This window comes from Orcinus orca, chromosome 9 (genome assembly GCF_937001465.1).
Source record: "Orcinus orca chromosome 9, mOrcOrc1.1, whole genome shotgun sequence".
Taxonomy (NCBI): Eukaryota; Metazoa; Chordata; class Mammalia; order Artiodactyla; family Delphinidae; genus Orcinus; species Orcinus orca.
In genome coordinates this window covers 13,235,659-13,258,604 of record NC_064567.1, presented here as the reverse complement: position 1 = coordinate 13,258,604, position 22,946 = coordinate 13,235,659, and the positions used below count along the sequence as shown (strand labels likewise).

At 48.9% G+C, this 22,946-nt stretch overlaps 1 protein-coding gene across 3 annotated transcripts in view; it reads right to left on the bottom strand.

Moving 5' to 3' along the window:
* The window catches only part of DENND2A (DENN domain containing 2A), a 103,823-nt gene extending 91,764 nt beyond the window's left edge, over positions 1-12,059 (bottom strand). For 2 of the 3 annotated variants that reach the window (XM_004272135.4, XM_049715071.1), the window contains exon 1: positions 11,776-12,040. The gene's annotated coding sequence lies outside the window, so the exon portion shown is untranslated. Of the gene's footprint in view, positions 1-11,775 lie in introns of all 3 variants that reach the window. The other variant, XM_049715070.1, reaches the window with a different exon arrangement.
* Between the last annotated feature and the right edge of the window lie 10,887 nt (positions 12,060-22,946).

The following is a 22,946-nucleotide window of genomic DNA, read 5'->3' as shown; positions in this document are numbered from 1 at the left end:
GAATCCTTTTCCCATCCCTCTGTCTATTTATGGGAGTCATTTCCCTTCAGGAAATGCTGAGCCCCTTCTCCCAGGACCCTGTTGGGAATGACGCCTGCGCTGGCTGACCCAGCCTTCCACATCCTCCTCCTGGCCTCGGCAGCTCTCCCCTCGTGACCCCCGTCAGTCACTGGGAACCCAGCCTGTAAACGACAGTGCTTCTTAGAGTCCCCAGTCTATTGTGGAAATTCAAAGAGGAAAGGGGGAAAAAAAGGTACATAATGAAGCTAGAAAAGCCCCTGGCATGGAGAAGCTCCCAAATATAAACAAAGGTAGCAGGGAGGAAGTGAGGGCTAGAAATGACCACATTGTGGTCCAGGAATTTGTGGCTCACCTAGCTTCGGTCACCTGTCTGGGGGGGTGGCAGAGGCAGGAGCAGGACCCAAGGTTCCTGTCACCCAATCTGTCGACCCAAGGCTCATTCACCTCCTCTACACTCATTTCCCCTCCCCAGAAATGTATAGACTGACGTTTCTATAGAGAAGCTATCCCAGGAGAACCTGGGTCCACTAATTACATATTCTTCTTTTCGTCCCTTTTCTTCTTTTCTGTCAGCTAGGAGCCCACCTTTTCAGAAACCCGGAGAGAATTCTGGGGTTAGCCCTGGCCACCCCAAACTGAAGTTCTTCCTCTCTCCTCTGAATTTCTCTGGATATTTTTAACTTATCTACATTTGGTAGTCCTACTAAATGTGCATAACCACGTGGTATCTCTTTCATGGTTGGCTTCGATTGTTATTTATATGTTATTTATTTAAGATTTCACATTTTTTTTTAATTTTTAAAATTTGTTTATTTTTGGCTGTGTTGGGTCTTCGTTGATGCGCGCAGGCTTTTCTCTAGTTGTGGTGAACGGGGGCTACTCTTCATTGCGGCGCATGGGCTTCTCATTGCGGTGGCTTCTCTTGTTGTGAAGCATGGGCTCTAGGTGCGTGGGCTTCAGTAGTTGTGGCACATGGGCTCAGTAGTTGTGGCGCGCGGGCTTAGTTGCTCTGCGGCATGTGGGATCTTCCCAGACCAGGGATTGAACCCATGTCCCCTGCATTGGCAGGCGGATTCTTAACCACTGCGCCACCAGGGAAGTCCCAAGATTTCACATAGTTATGTTTGACACCTCAAATTAAAGTGCAACAATGAATGAATAACATTTATCGAACACTTAATATTTTCTAGGCCAGATTCTACACAGATCGTGTCACTGAGTCCTCACACCAAGCCTACAATTGCCTCCCCTTTACAGATGTGGAAAGCAAGGCCTGGAGAGATGAACTTGTCCCAAGGCCACATGGATGCTGAATGAATCCAGGTGGTCAGATTCAAGTCCAGGTGCCTAATGCCAAGTTGAGTGCCTTGGGGGCAAGGCAAGGGGCCTTCCCCTCCCAGGTACAGACTAGTTACTCGGGGAGTTCTTACAATTGGGTTTTATTCACCCCCTCCGTCCTCTCCAGGCACACCGTGGCACCAGGGCACCACCTGGCCAGCCCTCCACTTCCAGAGGCAGCCCTTGGGCTGCCATTTTGGGGTTTATTTTTCCCTCTGCAGGGTTTCCTCATGTTCTTTTAACCTGGCCTCACTGACAGGTAGTACTGAGGAGGGGAAGAAGGGTCCCCTGTGGCATCTGTCCTGTGTCCTGGCCTCCGGACACCTGGAAGCTCAGAGCACACCCGAAGTAGCCACTTGCAGGGGATGCACCTGAACGCCGTGCTGTATTTGCTTCCCGGCAGCCCTCCCTGGCTCCAGCTGTGCCGACCCAAAGTCCTCACTCGCCACCTCCGCTCCCCTCGCCTTCCGGCCCTCCTCTTCCCTTCCTCCCCCTCGGACCCTTTCCCACCCTCTTTTGCTGGCTTCTGTTCTCTTTCTTTCCATGAGCAGAGAGTTTCCAGCCTGGCTCCCGGCCAGCACATTTGGACAAAAGGCAGCAGTCTTGGAGGGAGACGTCATCTCCCATCCCCTTTCCCGGGGCCGGCACCGTGGCTCCCCGAGCCCGGAGAGGGAGCAGGGGGCTGCGGCCGTTCCCGCCCTGCTCCCAGCTCTGGGAACGAGCTTGAGAGATGGCACACCGTGGGCGTTAAAAGCAAAGGGTTTGGAAGCAGACAGACCCGGATGCAAATTCCAGCTCTGAAGCCTGCGAGCCGTGGGACCTTGGGCAAGTTACTTTGCTAAGCCTTAGTTCTCGCCTCTGTAAAACGGTGACAGAAGAGAGAAAGGCTCGCTTTGAAAGGCTTATAGGAGATCGCAGCTGTAAAACTTCCGGCACAGTGCGTGTCCTGTAAGAAGTGCTCAACACGGCTTCTGTTATTATGACCCGAACTTAACTCTGCCAAATAATCCAAGTAAAAATACAGGACTTTGTTATTATCATCATCCACCTGCTCAACTCATCCGCAAGGCTGCTTACCCAGCTTCAATGGTTTGCAAGTGTGGTACAGCTGTAAGCCCTCTCAAACATATCATTACTGTTACAATGTAATCTGTAAAAGTTGGTTTTGAAATCGGATGAGGAGCTGACCCTCTTCCCTTTTCAGCAGAGTCAGTGCTCAGCCTTGATGCCAGACGTGAAAGGAAGGAGGGGCCCACACCAATCAGCAGGGCCTGCTCGCCCTGACTCCCCTTCCCTCCCACCCTGTTTTTTGGCTTCTTATAAGCTGAGGCCCTGTTTCTGTTTGTTTACTATCTGTGCTTGGTGTTTTATACTTAGAAGTTGCACAATGCCTGGGAATGTGCTCAGTTTTATTTAGCTAAGCTTTGAGATACGGGCAATGGTCCTTCCCCTATGATTTTATTTAGCTAATCTGAGCCAGCATGGATGGATTTGAAATTAATTAGTAAGATTCATCAAGGAGCTGAGCACAGTACTCCGTGTGAAGTGCTGCTGGGAAATTCACAAATACATGCAATGGTCCCTGCCCTAGAGCTAGGGATAAAAGATGCAAACCTGATCAACCACCGGCAAGAAAAGATTACAACTGTTCAAGACAAAAAGACAAGAGCAGTCCAGGGAATGCCTGACAACACATTTAACAAAAACCACAATGTGAAAGTGGCTTAGGGACTAAATTCAAACTACAGTGGTAAATGTTATGAAGTAAATATAACTGGAGGAATTTAGAGGCGGGCAATGAAAGTCAGGAGTCATGGACTGCTTCAGAGAAGAGGTAGAATCTGGTGGCCCTTTGATAGATTGGGTTCCGACAGTTGGGAGAGTGTTTAGGCGAGGCAAGGGCATGAGGAAAAGGGGACGGTGCACCCTGCCCCAGACAAGACTGATGGCGGGACAGCCACTCTGGGACGTGTGATGGGGAAACAAGGAGAGGAGGATGGAAGGGGCTGGCGGATGAGACTTGGAGACGGTCTGGAATCAGAAAGAGGAGGTAAGGTTTGCTCTCTGTGGAACATAAAGAGGAGACATGATGAACATACGTGTTCTTTTTAAACATTCAAGAGGAAATGTGTAGGGACTTCCCTGGTGGTCCAGTGGGTAAGCCTCCACGCTCCTAATGCAGCGGGCCCGGGTTCGATCCCTGGTTGGGGAACTAGATCCCACATACGTGCCACAACTAAGGATCCTGCATGCCGCAACTAAGGAGCCCTTGAGCCACAACTAAGACCCAGTGCAACCTAAATAAATAAACAAATAAATATTTTTTAAAAACTAATAAATAAAAATAATCTTTAAAATAGACCTTTAAAAAAAAAGAGGAAATGTGTAAAGCAGGCAGTCAGAGGTAGAGTTCTAAGAGTCTGGCGAAAGCACAACCCTGGAGGTATAAACTGGGGACGCAGCCGAAGAACCAGTGAGCGTGAACGAGCTCTCTGAGGGAGAAAGTGAAGCAAAAGAAGAGAGTGAAGAATTGAGGTGTAGGGGTGACTCTCACTTTGCCCCTGTTACCCAGCTCTTGACTCAGTTCTTTTTAATGTTTCTTCATCTGGGCCTTCCAACCGAACAGGGAGGTCTGATGACAGAACACCTGCATTGGGCTTCTTTTTATTCCTCTGCAATGTCTAGATCAGATCTTGGTCTACCGTGGGTGTGGTATGAATGCTTGTTGAATGAGAAGAAGAAAAGGAAATCAGTGAAGATCTCCTTTTCCAAAGACAATTAGGACACCCCAGGTGGTGTGGTGTCTCAGGGGAGGAGCGATTCTTCAAATCACTTCACAAAGGTGGGGCTCGGACACCAGCCAATGGCAGTGGCCTTACTGTTGACCCTTTCATGGCTGGATCTGGTCTAGGGGCTCCCAGGATTGTGGGACACTGGGAGTGACTATTAACCAACCAGTAGAGAAGCATTTCCGCATTTTAACAAGTGGCATAGATGTGTCACCATACCAGTTTTATATCGACTGTGACCCGGGTCAGGAGACTTGCATAGATTGGGAAGCTCAAAAACAATGAGAACAGCAAACTAGCTATTCAATGACTGCATCGTGAGTAATGGGATAAAGTCTCCACAGATGGTTAGGGATGGAGGCCAGACCTCAGGGATGTGAAGGGGAGCTTGTGGACCTGCCCCAGGAGCTCTTGAAGGTGCTCTGTCTCCCCGTCCTGAAAACAGCATTCTCCTTCTCTTGCCCTCCGGTCAACAGGCAGCCTGAACCTGGGCTGTGTGTGTGCCTGGAAGCAGCTGCTGACTCTTTTCCCTGTCTCTCTCCCCCCTGTCCTAGGCCAGGGGTCTTGACTGACCTGCCTTCAGGTGAAAGGAGAGCCTGAACAGGAGCCTCTCTTGACTGTGCAGTGCCCGAATCTCCAAGTCTTATCGTTTTGGGAGGCATCAAGGAGCCTCTCCTCTCTGATGTTTTTCTGTCCCATTATATGCATCAGTCTGGCTGGTGGGTAAACAGAGCACTGGTCCCTTTTTGATGTCCTGGGAGCTTGTGTATGTTTGTTGATTGTCACAAACACAGATAATGAAATGGACCAGATGTAAAGGATGTCAGGCTGCCAGGGAGTTATACTTGGGGTTGGATGACCACACACTTCATTTCACATCTGAACAACTCTCACCTCCAGCTCAGAGTATCAAATGGAGAAATCCCTCTGAGCCCCCAGTGACCTAGAGACGTTGCCCTGGCAGAAGCCCAGTGCACCGGCAAGCTGCTTTGGTGGGAAGCTCCACTGTATCTTCCCAGCCACCCCCTGACCAAGTCTGTGGCTGAGAAACTGGTCCCACTCCAGCTGTAGGGGATGCAAGTTCTGTGTCTCATGCTGTCCCATTGCTCCTGCCCAGTGACCAAATTGGTGCTCTATGGCTTCTCCCCCAGCCAGCTAACCTCTCTCCTGACCACGCAAGGTCAGTTTTAATCCTGATTTGTGGTGTGATTCCATACAAATACCTCTGCTGGGTCATCCAGGGTGGTGGCGCCTGTATTTCCCAGAGGCGTGAGAAGCACAAATAAAATGATAGAAACGTCCTGCGTTAATGGTTCCAGTTTGCTGGGGAAAGGCAGTTGTTACTTTTTCCAAGGAGAGCTGCGGGGAGCAGGGAAGTGGGGCCTGTCTCCTCTGACTAGTTTAGTGGGAATGAGTTGACACACAGCACTGGGTTAGCCACCTGCCCCCCTCCTCCTTCCCTGCACTCAGACCTCTACTCTGGGGGGCTAAGAAAGGCTGGGGTCAGAGGGATGGCACAGAGCCATGTCCCTAGGTCAATGCACCTGGACCAGCAGGGAGAATGGATGGGCATGTCCAATCCTTCACCGGGTGGCAGTTTGCAGGAACAGTCCCAGGAGAGGCCTGCTGTGTATCAATCACCTTTAGGGCCCCCTTTTTACTTTACAAGTGTCGCCCTTTGTATATATGGTTACCCCATCCATTATCCGCAGTGGATTTGCAGAGAACTTACGGCTAAATCAAATCCAACCCTATGACATCTTCCCTTCTGAAAAGTGAGGAAGAAAGAGGGAGACACCTTGGATTATTTCCCTGGGTTGGCTCTTGTGTATAACCCAGCCCACCGATCCCAGGTTTCAGCCTACACAATTATGTGAAATTGTGGTTACATGGGATCAAGATTTCGGGTACACGAAACCAACAGCGAGAGACAATATTGGGACAGTTTGTTGGACGACAATCTATAAACCATAAAAAATTTCTTAGACGCTCTAGTTTTAATACGTTGCCTTTTTAAATTTAACAAAACTCAAAATAATAGACTGTCTCTATAAATTACCACACTATGAATTTTAATTTTCATATTATCTTAAATAGAAATTCATAGTAAATTCAGTGGGGAACTAGGGTGGGGACACTTGGGTTAGGGGAGAGAGAAGTAATAATATTTTACAATTTTTTTAAGACTATCAGAATCTCATTTTTAAAACCTCCGTCACTGGGCACAGATATATTCAATATGCATTTGGCTTTGAAATCTTTTAACCTAGCAATTCCACTTCTGGGAATTCATCTTACAGAAATGTTGGAACGAGTGCTGGGGAGCCTTAGCAGTGGCTAAAGTCAGAAACAACTAATTGCTCGTCAATAAATACTGTGTTAAACAAATGAAATCGATCCATACAAAGGAAGACTAGGCAGCTGTTAGAAATGAGGACTATGTATGTCCCACGTAGAATTATTCTCACAAAATCCTGCTCAGTCATGATAGCATGCGTCCATTTTTGTAACAAGCAAACAAACAAACATATTACGTGTAAAGAAAAGAAGTCTAGGGGGATTTGGTACATACACTGAACAGTGATGGCCTCTGAGGAGGGAGTCAGTATGGGGAAAACTTTCATTTTTCATTGTGTTCTTTCTATGTATTGTTCAAATGTTTTATAACAAGGATAACTTTCATATTTACATATAAATATATATGTGTATATAAAAGTATGTATATAAAAGTATTCCTAAAATTTTAAAGCACACTTTTAAAGAAAACAAAAGGAAATGCATTTGATACTCTGCTTGAACTGGTCTGACAGCCCTCCTGATAAGACACACAGCCCTGGGAAGGCCTGGGTACCATGGAAGAACAGTCACGGTCACGGTCACGGTCACAGCTTCCTGTCCTGTCCCCATTCTCCAGCTCAATCCTGCTCTCATTTCCTTCTGAAGGGAAGCATGGAACCTCCTGGTTCCCCAATACAGAGGGAAGCTAACCTCTTCCCTAAGCTTGCTGCGAGGGTGACTCACCCCTTCTTTCCCTAAGGCTGGGGGCGGGAGAAACCATAACTTGGCTTTTAGTAGTGTAGCCAGTTGGAAAAGGGGGTCTCGGGCTCATCCCTCTTTCAACCGACCACAGGCCAAGGATGAACGTGTTAAAGAGAAGCCAAAGAGAAAGCAATTCTGGGCTCCAGCTGGCAGGGGCTTAACTTCTAGGCAAACTGAGTTTGGATAAATTTTGACCAAATCAGACAATGATTTTATCACAAGGGGAAAAGATGGCCTGATTCTGGCTTCCCGACATATTGCTGTCTTTTGGATGTCGAATGTAGAGAACTCGGTTCTCTACCTTTGTCAAATGTAGAGAATCACTCATTCAGTTCCAGCCACTGACTTGCCTCCCATCATTAAACGGGCAGTGGTGCCTGTGGGTCCCTCTGTTGGGTGCCCAGTGCGGGGGTTTCAAAGAGAGCCCAGGGTACCTGTGGCAGCTGTCTGGTTCTGGTGAAGGAAGAAGGGACCATGCCTGGACACAGGAGACTGTGAGTGACACGAGGCACAAGCAGGGGTCTTTGTCACTCATGAGTAACTGTCAGACCCTCTGGAAGCAAAATAAGGGGGCTGGATTCCAGAGATAGTGGGGGAGGATGAGTCAACTTTGCCCACAGCTAAAGAAGTAACTGCCTGTGAGGTATATTTGAGGGTTGTTGGGAAAGCCATGGAGCCTCAAAATAGTTCCCCTGTTATCCTGTCAGAGTTACTGAAATTCAACTCTTAGAGATTCACTCCTTTTGACTGAGACTTTAGGCAAGTTAAATTGCAAATGAATTCTCCCAGCTTCTTTCCAATCTGGAAGACAGAGGTCAGAGAACACATACACTTGAATATCAGGAGGGAAGTAGAAAGAAAACTCAGAGGCTCAACACTCAAAAAAGATAGACCAAAAAAAAAAAGATAGACCTATGTGGGTCCTAGGCAGAAAGAGAAAGGTTCTGAGGCTTTTCAGTTTGGGCTATGGTGCAGCACTGCATATGATAGTATTAGACCAGACAGATCTAACTGTAGAAGGCTTGTAATTATGCTTTTAGAATTTCTGTTCAAAAAAAGTGCCTCACACACATACACGCAAAACTTCACATAAATGTGTTTGTTACTAGCCTCCTTATCTGTGTTTGTTACTAGCCTCCTTATCTGTGTTTGTTACTAGCCTCCTTATCTGTATCTGCTCAAGATGGCTTTAGATCTTGATGTTGAAGGCTGACCAGCCAATTGATTTCATTGTACCAGGCTTCCAAATTTTAAATTCTATGGGGTCCTTGCTTTTGGAGTCTGAGGTTTCTGCCCCCTGCTGTAACGAGCCCTCTAGGTGATTGTTAAAGCAGCTGCTCTCAATCTTGGCTGTACCTTAAAATCACCTGGCACCTTATAAAAATACTGATGCCCAGGGCCCATTCTCAGAGACTTTGATTTACTTGGTCTGGGGCAGAGCCCAAGCATCACTTGTTTAAAAAATGCCCCCTGACCCCAGCATTTAAATGTGTAATGTGCTCCCTGGGTTTAAAATGCTAAGAACTGTGATGTGGAGGCATGATGGAGTAGATGATCACACCTATTCAGTGTTAAGACTTCTACAGCCGGCAAGAAGTGGTTTAAACTTCGGAGGGCACATCAGAAATGCATTGACATAGGGCTTCCCTGGTGGTGCAGTGGTTAGGAACCCGCCTGCCAATGCAGGGGACACGGGTTCGAGCCCTGGTCCGGGAAGATCCCACATGCCGCGGAGCAACCAAGCCCGCGAGAGCCACAACTGCTGAGCCCACGCGTCATGACTGCTGAGGCCCGCGCACCTGGAGCCCGTGCTCCACAACGGGAGAGGACGCCGCAGTGAGAAGCCTGCGCAGCGCGGCGAGGAGCGGCCCCCGCTCGACACAACTGGAGAAAGCCCGCGAGCAGCAACGAAGATCCAATGCAGCCAAAAATTAATAAATACATAAATAAATAAATTTATTTAAAAAAAACCCTTTAAAAAAAATGCATTGACATAGATTCTGCAGATTCACCCTTCTGCAGAAACCAACGGGAAGGGCCTAGTCAGGAGATGTGCGACTGAGTGTAGAACCTTACCTCCCAGCCCTCACTCCCGGTTCTTCTGCAACATTCCTTATGTTGCAGCGAAGAAGTTTCCCACCCTCCCTGACCTCAGTAGAATGGATCTCTGGTGTCTTGAGTCCCACCCTTTCCCCACCCCTAGAAGCAGCCTTAACATCACGTCTGAGGGCAGAAAGACCTGGACCACTAGGGGAAGTGGACCCACCCAGCTGAATGGAATCCTGAAATGCTCTTCCCACTCTCTGTTTCTCTTTGGTCAGGATTTCCGATGGCAACCCTCCCAATACTCTGCCTTACCAGATCCCTTCTCCAGACCAGTCTCAGCCCACCTGTCTGTGGGCTATACTAGGATGTGCCTGCTTCCCCCTTCATGGTGGGCACCCGGGGTGCTGTGCTCTCTACATTCATCAAAGTAGGTATCACCTCTTCCTACACTTGAGAGCCCATGGGCTCCTCCATATAGGATTCCCCAAGCCCTCACTGCCCTGCATCACGACTGCCCACAGGCCTGAGCTGGCACTCAGCACCCCCACAGAAATGCAGTATGTCCCCAAGTCATAACAGGAAGATGATATAGGAAGATAGTCATGTGGAATTTTATCTTCGCATCTTTTGTAACACTGACAATGAAGTTTTTTTCTATGTCACTCTTTAGTCTTTACACAAACTTCCACGTGACAAATTCCCAGTTGAGTTCAATTCCAGGAAAACATTTGTGCTGAATTTCTGTGCTTTTTCTTGTCCAAAATCCAAAACTGTGCAATCTAGTGTATTTTTGTTTGTCTCTAAGCTGCCAGAAAACTTATAGCCAAATTCATTGTCCAAGTGTTGTAATCTGCTAAATTCAGGCCATTCAAAATATTCATTCCTTTTGCTTTGCTTTGTTTTCTCCTGAGCTTTTCTGCATTTAGTTCTAAGTTATCTGACCCTGTGCCCAAGTCTGTCACCAGGTCCCACCTCACTATCTCTTGGCTCTTTCCATCCCACGTCACCACTGCCGTCATCCTGCGCGTCAGTAACTACAGCCTGGGTGCTGCAAGGCCTTGGTCTCATCCTCCTCTGAGCCTCCACCCAGCAAGCAGAGTGAGCTTTCTAAGATACAGACCAATCCCATGGCCCCTGCTTCAGTGAGATCCTTCTTCTCTCTGGGAACTGCAACCATGAATTCTCCCCACACTTGCCCGTCCTCCTCCCTCCCACTTGGTGATTTTGCACAACTGTTCAAGCCTGAAACAACCTTCTCTGCTTTACTTTCTTGGTGAAAAGGTTTTCAGGGCTCAGCCTGACCTTACCTATTCTGTGGGTTTTCCCTGAGCTGGACAGCCCTGCTCTGGTTTCCCCTAGCACACAGCACGCATGGATGGCCAGGTCAGATGCAGACTGTAGTTAATTTTTTGTTTGACTACCCAGCAAGGATGGTGAGTGCCTGGAAGGAAGGGAGATATCTTATTCATCACTCTGTCCCTGACGCCTAGCAAGTTGATCTGTAGAACTGTTAAGTGAATGAATGCATGACACAGGCAGGGTTCACCTCTTCCGGAATAGTAGGACTGAAGGCCAGCCTTTTCACTGCCCTTCCTAAGAACAGTTACTGTTTGCCCTTGACTTCCTGTAGAATTCTGCTCATCCTAGGCGGCCCATCCCAAAGGGGGTCTACTCCACTCCTCTGGTGTGTTTGATACTTGATGGTGCAAGCAGAAAGGATTTTGTTCTTTTCTTTTATGTAGTAACAACTGCAGGTGTAAGAGTTTAATAGCAAAATTACTGCAGAGTGCCTATTATAACCCCGGGGCTGTTATTACTGTGTCATTCAGAACACTAGAGAAGTTGCATCCCTGAAGCGCATCTCAACACCAGCTAGAACTCCGTCTGCTCCTTCCCCAGCACCAGCTGGCTAAAAACAAAGTCAGTGCACTTCCCTTATCCCAATCTCTGTTCCTGGAGGCAAGTCCGGCTTTCCCACCCGATACCCTCAAGGACAGGATTCCTCCGCTGAGGTTCAGCTCTCCTCAGTGGACTGAAGCCAGTTCCCTGTGACCCTCCTAAATATTATTATATCCTGTGTTAAGAGACTACCCCTGGGCTCCATCTAGTCCCAACTCCATCCTGAGGGGAAAAGTGGGAGAAATAAGATCATGCAGTCATCTTTACCTCCCTGTTTTCTCAACACTGCAAATTTCTTTCTGTAAACTCTCTCTCTCTCTCTCTCTCCCGCGCCCCTGCGACAAGCACGGCTCAAGGCGGAGGCTCTGCCCGGTTTCTGCAGGTTTCCCAGGCGCGGGACCACGGCCTCCCGAGTTCCCGGAAGGACGTCCGGACAGCACTTTGCTCCAGTCCCACAGGTCGGGCTCAAGCGCCTCGGTCCCCACGTCCGCACACGGGAAACCCAGTCTTTGGTCTGCAAAGAGCCACTTCCCAGCTCCGGGTTGGGGCAGCTCCGGCCGTCTCCTCTCTTACCCACACCCCCGCGCGTCCCCTCCTCGGTCCCCCGGCGCGTCCCCTCCTCGGTCCCCCGGCCCGGTCCTACCTCCTGGCGCGCCGAGGCTCCGTGGGCTCCGAGGCGCAGCTCGGGGGCGCCCGGGCGGGCGGGGGCGGCGGGCGGCGAGGGCCCGGGGCGCCATGACCCGCAGCCTCCCGTACTCGTGTCGGCCGGGCCTCTCCCGGCGCCCTCCGCTCGCGTCCCCGCCGCCCGGCCGCCGCTGTGGGCGAGTGGAGGGCGGGCTCGGCCGGCGGCCCCTTCCTCTCCCGGTGGCGCGGCGGCTCTGAGCCGGGCCGCTCGCCCCGCCGGCCCCCGCCCGCCGCCGCTCAGTGAGCTCATCCGCAGCTGGCTGGCGCCCGACCCGTTGCCACGACAACGCCTCTCCCAGGGCCGCGCGGACTCAAGCGGCTCCAGTAAACAGGACCTTCTGCCGGACTCTTCCCTTCGCCCTTTTTGGGGGGTGGGGAGATGGCGGCTTAACCCTTTTTTTGCTGGAGACCACCGAGTGGCAGGCTCCGTCTCCGCCGGGCCCGGGGTTTATCCGCGCGACGCGCTCAGCCGGAGACTGAGACCTTGAGATAGATGCACCGGAGTGGCGGCGACACTCCCGGCCCTCAACTCACTCCAGTCTTTTAACGCGTTTATGGGGCACCTACTAGGGCTCAGGCGCAGGGCTGGGGGCTGGGACACCCTAGGCAACGAGTCAGCCACCACCCTTGCCCCTTGCAGTTCCAAGTCTGGCTGGGATGCCGACACCCTGGCACTATCAGTGAAAGCCCAGGGGCCCTGAGCGCGGGGCACAAGACTCCCACACCGGGCAGGGGTCAGGAAAAGCTTCCCAGAGGAGAAGTGACTTTATGGTGCCTGCTGCCCCACTTGCGTAGGACAAAGGATCAAGGAGCACAGATCGGCATGATTTAGGACTGCCAAAGTACACGTGAAAATGCTGAGGGCAACTGGGGAGCATGGAAGGTTTTTGAGCAGAGGAGTGCCCTGCTGAAAGGGAGATGGAGCTGGCAGTGGTGATTGATGAGTGTTGGGGGAAGGCTTCAGGCCCGTGTCTACACCCCTGGGAAAGTCATTCTTGTCTTTCGCCCACGAGGCTCCTGGAAGGAGGGACCTACAGCCTAGGCAAGGGGTGAAAAGGGGAGAGAGAGGCTTAGCCTACAAATTCAGAAAAGGGGTGTGCAGGAGCGAGGGGAAAGAGAAAATAAAGGATTGCAGAACCTGGGGAACATTAGATACTGCCTAGGCAGTTCCTGCAGACTGGGGGCCTGAGCTCTGAGGGGCTTATTCAGATATCAAAGTCACAAAGACAGAAAAGCTCCATCTTCTTTGCTGAGGGTTTTGCTCATTCTGCAAGATCTTTGAAGCTTTTGTAGACCTCCTTAAACCTCCCTCAACTCCTTCACACCATACCCATTTCAACTAAACACGGTAAAAGTTTAGAATACAAATTTGCAAGGTGTAAGCAGATTTTTTTTTTCAAGTATAAGCATTTAAATGGTTGATTTTTTTAAACATTTTTATTGGAGTATAATTGCTTTACAATGGTGTGTTAGTTTCTGCTTTACAACAAAGTGAATCAGTTATACATATACCTATGTTCCCATATCTCTTCCCTCTTGCGTCTCCCTCCCTCCCACCCTCCCTATCCCACCCCTCTAGGTGGTCACAAAGCACCGAGCTGATCTCCCCGTGCCATGCGGCTGCTTCCTACTAGCTATCCACCCTAGGTTTGGTAGTGTATACATGTCTAAATGATTGATTCTTGATCTTGAATGCTGCTGTTTCCACCTAGAGCAACCACGAGGCACTGCAGACCGTCTCTCATCCACACCTTCCTCTTCCTTCAGCATCCTGTTGAGGGGCACAGGCTCTGGCACAAACGGCCAAATCGGGCTCTGGAGCAGGTTGCTTGGCCTCTCACTCTCAGTGTCTTCATCCGTATTGTGGAAAAAGCGGTTATAACCGACCTCATGGTGTGGGGATTAAAGCAGATCTTCAAGGAAAGGGTGCAGTACCTGGACTGGCCTATGGCGGGTGCGCTCCCTCAGCCCCTGTTTGTTATTTTCTTCCTAATCTCTTTTCTTTGCAGGAGCAAAGGTTCAAGGAGGGAGGAGGGCAGCAGGCAGTGTTTCTTCTCCCTTCTGAGTTGAGCTTCCCCCTCCCCCCAGCCCTTTTAGGTCCAGGGCCTTCTGCCAGAGCATGGCTAGCAGCACAGAGCCAGCACTATACGCCAAATGAAGAACTGTGGGACCAGGGAAAGGAGGCCAGTCTGAATAAGAGGAGGAGAGAGCCTGAGAAGGAGCCTTTGAACATCTCCTCTCCCCCAAATTGTCTAATGTCCGCTTAAATTCCTTCGGGATGCTAAACACATCCTGAGTGTCTTTTCAGTTCCAGGCCCTTCACCTCTGTCATGGCACCTGATCCACTCCACACTCCTGGGCAATTACATATCATCCCTACCATTTTGTGGGTGGGAAAGCCAAGTTTTTTTTTTGTTTGTTTGTTTGTTTTTTGATTTCTTCAGTGATCTCTTGGTTATTTAGTAACATATTGTTTAGCCCCCATGTGTTTGTGTTTTTTACGTTTTTTTCCCTGTAATTGATTTCTAATCTCATAGTGTTGTTGTCAGAAAACAGGCTTGATATGATTTCAATTTTCTCAAATTTACTGAGGCTTGATTTGTGACCCAAGATATGATCTATCCTGGAGAATGTTCAGTACACACTTGAGAAGAATGTGTAATCTGTCGTTTTTGGATGGAATGTCCTATAAATATCAATTAAATCTATCTGGGCTGTTGTGTCATTTAAAGCTTCAGTTTCCTAATTTATTTTCATTTTGGATGATCTGTCCATTGGTGTAAGTGAGGTGTTAGAAGTCCCCCACTATTTTTGTGTTACTGTCGAATTCCTCTTTCTTAGCTGTTAGCAGTTGCCTTATGTATTGTGGTGTTCCTATGTTGGGTGCATATATATTTATGATTGTTATATCTTCTTCTTGGATTGATCCTTGATAATTATGTAGTGTCCTTCCTTGTCTCTTGTACCATTCTTTATTTTAAAGTGTATTTTATCTGATGTGATTATAGCTACTCCAGCTTTCTTTTGATTTCCATTTTCATGGAATATCTTCCTTCCATCCCCTCACTTTCAATCTGTATGTGTACCTAGGTCTGAAGTGGGTCTCTTGTAGATAGCATATATGTGGGTCTTCTTTTTGCATCCATTCAGCAAGCCTCTGTCTTTTGGTTGGAGCATTTAATCGATTCACATTTAAGGTAATTATCGATATGTATGTTCCTATGACCATTTTCTTAATTGTTTTGGGTTTGTCTTTGTAGATCCTTTTGTTCTCCTGTGTTTCCCACTTAGCGAAGTTCCTTTAGCATTTGTTGTAGAGCTGCTTTGTTGGTGCTTAATTCTCTTAACTTTTGCTTTTCAGTAAAGCTTTTGATTTCTCCATCGAATCTGAATGATATCCTTTCTGGGTAGAGTAATCTTGGTTGTAGTTTCTTCCCTTTCATCACTTTAAGTATATCATGCCACTCCCTTCTGGCTTGTAGAGTTTCTGCTGAGAAATCAGCTGTTAAGCTTATGGAAGTTCCCTTGTGTGTTATTTGCCTTTTTTCCCTTGCTGCTTTCAATAATTTTTCTTTGTCTTCAATTTTTGCCTATTTGATTACTATGTGTCTCAGCGTGTTTCTCCTTGGGTTTATCCTGTATGGGATTTGCTGTGCTTTCTGGACTTGGGTGGCTATTTCCTTTCCCATGATAGGGAAGTTTCTGACTATAATCTCTTCAAATATGGTCTCAGGTCCTTTCTCTCTCTCTTCTCCTTCTGAGACCCCTATAATGCGAATGTTGTTGCATTTAATGTTGTTCCAGAGGTCTCTTAGGCTGTCTTCATTTCTTTTCATTCTTTTTTCTCTATTCTGTGCCATGGCAGTGAATTCCACCATTCTGTCTTCCAGGTCACTTATCCGTTCTTCTGCCTCAGTTATTCTGCTATTGATTCCTTCTAGTGTAGTTTTCATTTCAGTTATTGTATTGTTCATCTCTGTTTGTTTGCTCTCTAATTCTTATACATATTTGTTAAACATTTCTTGCATCTTCTCAATCTTTGCCTCCATTCTTTTTCCGAGGTCTTGGATCATCTTCACTATCATTATTCTGAAGTCTTTTTCTGGAGGGTTGCCTACATCCACTTCAGTTAGTTGCTTTTCTGTGGTTTTATTTTGTTCCTTCATCTGATACATAGTCCTCTGCCTTTTCATCTTGTCTATCTTTCTGTGGATGTGGTTTTTGTTCCACAGGCTGCAGGATTGTAGTTCTTCTTGCTTCTGCTGTCTGCCCTCTGGTGGATGAGGCTATCTAAGAGGCTTGATGGGAGGGACTGGTCGGGAAAGCCAAGTTTTAAGAGGTTATGTGACTTATTTGAGGTCACACGGGCCCAGGCCTTTTTGTCACACCAAGTTGCCTGAGAGCAAGGGCTCTGCCCAGCGCCAGTCACTCTGGAGGGGGGTTTCTGGATAAGTATTCAACCCTCATCCTGGTTATGCTCCCTGCTCTGGAAGCCACAGGCATCTCTGACACTGCTCCCCAGAGACTGGGCACCATTTGCTTGGGTCACTGTGACCCGTTCCTTTTCGACTCCTTGCCCGGCAGGAACTTCTATCTCAAGGCCATTGGCCTGCCAGCGTGTAGTTGAAAGTTATACACACAGTAGATGATAGATGAGAAGTTTGGTTATTTCTTTAAATTATTATTATTTTATCTAGAAGGCTGGATGGGGAGAGGAATCATTTATCTATGTTTGGGGCCGTGACATTTGGGGGAGGTAGAGCAAGGAAGGAAGGAGCCTGTTTTAGGGGCAGGGAAAGTCCACAGCCTCACCTTGACATGCCTTTGGTGAAGATTCTCCTCATTCCTTGAGAATGGGCCTGAGCCCACGGAACCATCTGGGCTGGCGGCAGGGCTGCCTCAGTCTTTTGCAGGCATCCTACTCCTTTCCTCCCCAGGAAGCCATCTCCCTCCTGCCGTCCTCATTCCATGCTACTCGCATTGCATCCGTGGCTCATTCTCCCCAGCCCAGAGGCAGCTGGATGCGAGCTCCCGCAGTCCCACCACAACCTCCAGCTGCCTCCCTCTGAGGAAATAAAACCAAGCCAAGCATCCCACCCAAACCTCAAACCCAGGCTGGGTTTGTTCTCGGTCCCAATCAAATGTCATCCAGGAGGTGTGGGATGGGAGGGGAAGTATGGGGCGGGGGAAGTGGAGGCCACCCAGGGGAAGGGGTGAGCAGAGCCCAGACTGAGGGCCCTGGTGCTCCGACATCCTCCCCTAGCTTCGAAGGGCCTGTCTTTGCTGCCCTCTGCCCTGCCCCAATTGATGCTCTCCTGCCTTCTACCTCCTGTGCTGGGGCTGGCAGATTGGAAGCTGTGGGGGCCCTTTATGGGGTGCTGTGGAGAAGGTGGCATTTGTTGGTCACCACTGACATTTGTCAGGGTACCACTGGAAATCTCAGAGAATCACCGAATTGGCAAATATGACAATCACCTGTAACTTTTGCATAAGCACCACCTGTTTCACTCCTATGCCCCTAGCTTACTTTGAAGGGTCATGGTTTTTTTTTTTCCACAGAGTTAAAGCGTTCATAACTTTACAAGGATTAGTGTGTCTATGACAAAAAGAGAGAACCGAGTCATGGAAGGCCTGCATCTTTCACCATTAGGCAAAGTCTCAACTATCGTACCTGCAATGCCCAGTACCCTCTACGCTTCTATTCTTCTCTGTTCCTTCTGGAAGATCCAGTTAAACTTCAGGGAGAGGAACTAGAGGATGGTGACTGAGATACTCTTTTAGAGGCATGCATTTCTGTGTTTAAGCAGGTCTTGCTCTTCCTGGGCACTGTGATTTCAGAACACAGTAGGGCAGTCGGACTGGCTCTGAATCATGCTGAGGACACAAGGCTTCCACCTCTTGCTTCTCAGAGCCTTCCCCTCTGTTTCCCCACCAACTAGGCAATCTCCTCAGACATAAGGGGGCGGCAAGAATCCCCTTCAAACATTTTCATCACATGTTAGGATCTGGGCACCACACCTCTGGGCTTAAAGCCTGCCAGCTCGTCCCCTCTGCTAACACCCACCCAGACCCTGATCTCAGCCTTCAGAGCTCCAAATGGCTGTAAGTCATTGTGCTGCCTTTCAGAGGGCACACCTTGCGGGGGGGGGGGGGGAAACATATTTCTGGAAGGCCCTAATATCTGATCCACTTCCTATATCTCTCAGATCAAATCAAATCAAAATCAAAATATTGGCCAAAGATGCAATACTGTAAATCAACTATACATCACCTTAAAATACATATATATTGGCCAAAGGCAAGCCTGGATGGCTTCTGACTGCCCCAGATGGCAGCACCACCTTGGGCAAGGCAACTGCCGTTTGTGGGTCTCGGGCTCCTGGAGAGATGGGGCGAGATGGCCCTCAGGTCCTCCCCAGTCCCCACCCGCTCAGGTAGGCAGAGAAAGTGCTTATTCTCATTCTGCTCTTTCCTGTGTGCCTGAGCAGGTACCAGGGAGTGTCAAGGCTTCCCAGAGATCACCCAGGAGGTAGGTTCTAATAGCAGAGCCTCTTTTACCAATGAAGCAACCGCCAAGAAGAGCGAGGTGCCTTGCCCAAGGCCACCATGAATGAGTGCCAGAGCTGGGATGACCCCAGACAACCCCTTCCAACCTTTGCTGTCGGGACCGCTGGTCAGGAGCTACCGTCCTCATCTGCCCAGTTTGCAAACGGAGGGAGGACCTGGTTACAGGACCGACCGGGAGCAGCAGAGCTGTACGCAGCATGGTGGGCATTGCAGGGACAGAGCTGGAAGGGGCCTCACAGACGGGCACTGGGGACCTGCCCAGGCCACGCGGCGTCAGCACAGGGGCAGCACCTGCACCAGGGTAGAGCTGCGGCAACCATCCAGGAAACCAGAAGGTGGGGACCAGAGGAGGAGAAATCCCAAGAGAAGAGGTAATGGAGACAATTCAGCTGAAGTGAAGGAAAGAGAAAGGGAGGGGCTGGGGAGGGGCCGACGTGAGGGAGGAAGGGATGGAAAATCACTGCAGCAGGCGGGGCAGGGGCAGGGGCCTTCTCCCTTAGTGTTCTTTTCCAGTATTTCTGATATTTCTACTCTACCGGCTTAGGGAGTAGATGTATGTGGGTGGCCCAGAGCCAGCATTTTCATGCCAGGGTCCAACTCCCTGAGGAGCTAATTGCAGGCTAGGTGTACCAAGCAGGACCTAGGGGTAGGGTGGGGTCGGTGCTTCTCAAACTTTTTCCTTCCCTGATAATCCCCTTGGGCTTGTTGGGGGAAAAGCAGATGCTACTCTTCCCCAGAGGGATCCTAATGCAGGGAGACTGGGATGGGGCTCGCGAATCTGCATTTTTACAGCTACCCCAGGTGTTTTTGGTGGAGGTGGCTCAAGTCCCCACTGGAGACACACTGGTGTAGAGCCTGCCCAAGGTGGGGATGAAGTGGAGGCTGTGGAAGGGGTATGCAGGGGTGTCCCTTCCCGGTATCTGTTCTGAAGAAAGTGAGCATGTGTGATGGGGGAGGGGAGCAGGATGCTGAAAGGGTCTCAGCAGAGAGCTGTCCTCCACAAGAAGTGGTCCTCACCTAGGGACAACTTTGTTCCCCCCAGGGGACATCTGGCAATGTTTGAAGACATATTATTTATTTATCTGGTTGCACCGGGTCTTAGTTTCGGCTCGCAGGCTCCTTAGTTGCAGCATGTGGGCTCCTTAGTTGCGGCATGCGAACTCTTAGTTGCAGCATGCGTGTGGGATCTAGTTCTCTGACCAGGGATCGAACCCAGGCCCCCTGCATTGGGAACGTGGTGTCTTATCCACTACGCCACAAGGGAAGTCCCTGAAGACATAGTTTATTGTCACAGTTGGGAAAGGGGGGGTGCTTCTGGCACTGAGTGCGTAGAGGCCGGAGATACTGCTAAACATCCTGGGACAGCTTCTGCTCCTCCCCCGACACACAGCAAAGAACTATCCTGCCCCAAAGGTCCAAAGTGCAGAGGCTGAAAACCCCAGAACCAGCCAAGTCCCCATCCCCAACCCCTTCTCCAGGATCTTGAATAAATACTTGCTCTGCATCACATCTGTTATGTAACAATGTGACGTGGGAGATGCTAAAATCACAGTCATTTGGCTCAAGCGGAAAAAATCAGCACAGCCAGGTGGGTCTTGGCGTCTCTTTCCCCCTCCCATCCTGCAGGAGATTTGGATGCACTTCACAAGCGATTGGTGCCACCTAGTGGTACTAGAGTTAATACCAGCAGGAACATTTCCAAGAACTGGAAACTGTTGATTATTAACGGGCTTACTTATCACTGTGAAGATTCTGTGGAAATAAACGAAGACCACCCAAATGACAACAAATAGAGGCTATTTATTCAGAGCTTTCTATAGCAAGGGAGTCAGTTACTTACAATCAGTTGCATTTGGCAGAGACTCAAGTACAAGTGGAGAATCAAATGCTAGCAGAAAAGGTTTACAGAGGAAAAAGAAAAGGCTTCAGGTGCCCTGAATTGGAGGTTGTTGGCACGGGGAGGCTGGAGGCCAGGGCATCGCGTGTGATTGGTTTGGAGAGGCTATTTGGCTTTCTCTGATTGGTCCTGAGTTGATAATTGGGGGGGTGAAAATTAGAGACGCTGCAGTCAGGGACCAAGTCCTGACTATTCGGGGCCCATTGCTGCCGAGGCTACGGGTCAGAGTTCTATTGTCATATATGGTCTGGCCGGTGTCTGTTTGTATATTCAGTCTCTTAATTCATTAATCATTCTAAATACATTCCTGCTGTTACTAATCACGAAACATTACATAGAGTTTCCCACGTGAGAAGCAGCTTGACTACAAATCAACAACTCTAATTTTTAAAGGCTGCCCTTACAAGTTTTGATTTAGCGTTCATATTTGATACCACTGTTTGATTTTGCTGTCCATGGTGTCTTAATATGTATAACTTTGTTCTCCTAATTGAAATCCACATGGGCCCCGGGAATCCCTTAGCTTCACCTGTTTGGGTAACTGTTAACTCCTTGAGATGGTGCACTTTTATCACCATCAGCACCACCAGCATCACCACCACAAGGACACTGGTTCTCAAAGTGTGTTCCCAGGACCAGCAGCAGCAAATGGGAACCTGTCAGAATTGTCAATTCTCAGGCTCCACTCCAGACCTACAGAATCAGACGCTGCAGATGGGCCCCGCCCTCAGGTGATTCTGGTGGATGCTCAAGTTTGAGCCACCACTTTAGGTGAATTTCTAGGATGCCACAAAGGGCTGAGGTCAGACCTTCCATGATGTTTCCTCCAAATCTGTGAAACAGAACCACTTTAATTTATCTAGATAATATAAATGACAATATTTGCTAACATTTAGTGACACCTGGTATTACCCACGTCATGTACAGTTTTGACTCACTGCTTTCAACAGCCAGAGAGGGAGGTTCTGTTCTTACCTCCATCCGACAAGTGAGGAATAGAGGCTCCAAAAGGCGAGGTAACGTGTCCCTAAGGTTATACAGGTTACACAGAACCAAGAACTGAAGCCAGGCTTACTTAACTCCAGAATTTTGTTCTTAACTACTGTTTTCTTTTCCCCAAGATTATTTATTTATTTAATTTATTTTTGGCTGCATTGGGTCTTAGTTGTAGCACACGGGATCTTCGTTGCGGCGCGTGGGCTTCTCTCTAGTTGTGGCGTGCAGGCTTCAGGGCACGTGGGCTCTGTGGTTTGCGGCACTCAGGCTCTGTCGTTGAGGCATGAGAGCTCAGTAGTTGTGGCCCGCAGGCTTAGTTGCGCTGCGGCATGTGGGATCTTAGTTCCCTGACCAGGGATCGAACCCGCGTCCCCTTGCATTGTAAAGCAGATTCTTTACCGCTGGGCCACCAGGGAAGTCCCTTAACTACTGTTAAAGATACTAATTGCCAGAATCATAGATGTAAGTCTAGAGAATTTGTATAGCTTTGGTCAGACTCCCCTCCGCAATTCGCTTAAGGAGAAACAGAGGCCCAGAGAGACCACCTGAGGTCATGTGGTTACCTCTTTTTTTTGTTTGTTTGAATCAAAAATTTTTATTTATTCTTCGGCCAAACACAACTGATTTCCATCCACAATTTTTTTTTAAGGTAAGAAACAGTGAGTCAGGGCTTTCCCTAGTGACACAGTGGTTAGGCATCCGCCCGCCAATGCAGGGGACACGGGTTCGATCCCTGGTCCGGGAAGATCCCACATGCCGTGAAGTAACTAAGCCCGTGTGCCACAACTACTAAGCCTGCGCTGTAGAGCCCGCGAGCCACAACTACTGAGCCTGTGTGCCACAACTACTGAAGCCCACGCACCTAGAGCCCGTGCTCTGCAACAAGAGAAGCCACTGCAATAAGACGCCTGCGCACCACGACGAAGAATAGCCCTCGCTCGCCACAAAGACCCAACACAGCCAAAAAGAAAAAAGAAACAGTGAGTTAACTGAAGAAAGGGCTGTGGCCTTGGCTAGGGAATGGTGACACTGTGACACTCAACAGAGAACGTGGGTCTGTGGGGATAAGCCTGGGCCGTGAAATGACTGGACCCGGGTCAGCGACCCTTCTCCAGGAAGGCTCTGCAGCACCACACACACTGCTGGTAGATGGTCTCAAAGTCAGCATCGTTGCCATAATAGGGATATTCAATAATGAGTTGCTTTTGTGGATCATAGCCCCCAAGTAGTTCAATTTTCGCTCTGCAGTTTTTAACTTGATTACTTTTTCTATTCAAATCTCTCAGGTTGCTGTCATCCATACATAGCATATCATCAAATGTGGCAAAGTCTTCTTTGGTAACCCAGACACACGAATAGCACCGACTTGGTCACCTGTTCGGCCATCCTCCCGCGGCACATAGAGGTGTCCACTCATGTGGTTACCTCTTAATTAGGGGGCTAGAACCGAGAGACTCTGGTTTCAGATTAAGTCCTCAATAAGCCTTTGGTGAATCAGAGTCATACAAGAATATTTTACACCTTTGGGACAGAGTAGATAAATAAATCAGAGGAAGCTGGGAAGGCATAATTAATAGCTGGCTATATTTGAAACCAGTGGTGGTAGGTATGACTTCTGTCTAGGGAACTTTAAAAGGGTCTGCCGCATCTTGCGGAAATGGGATATGGAT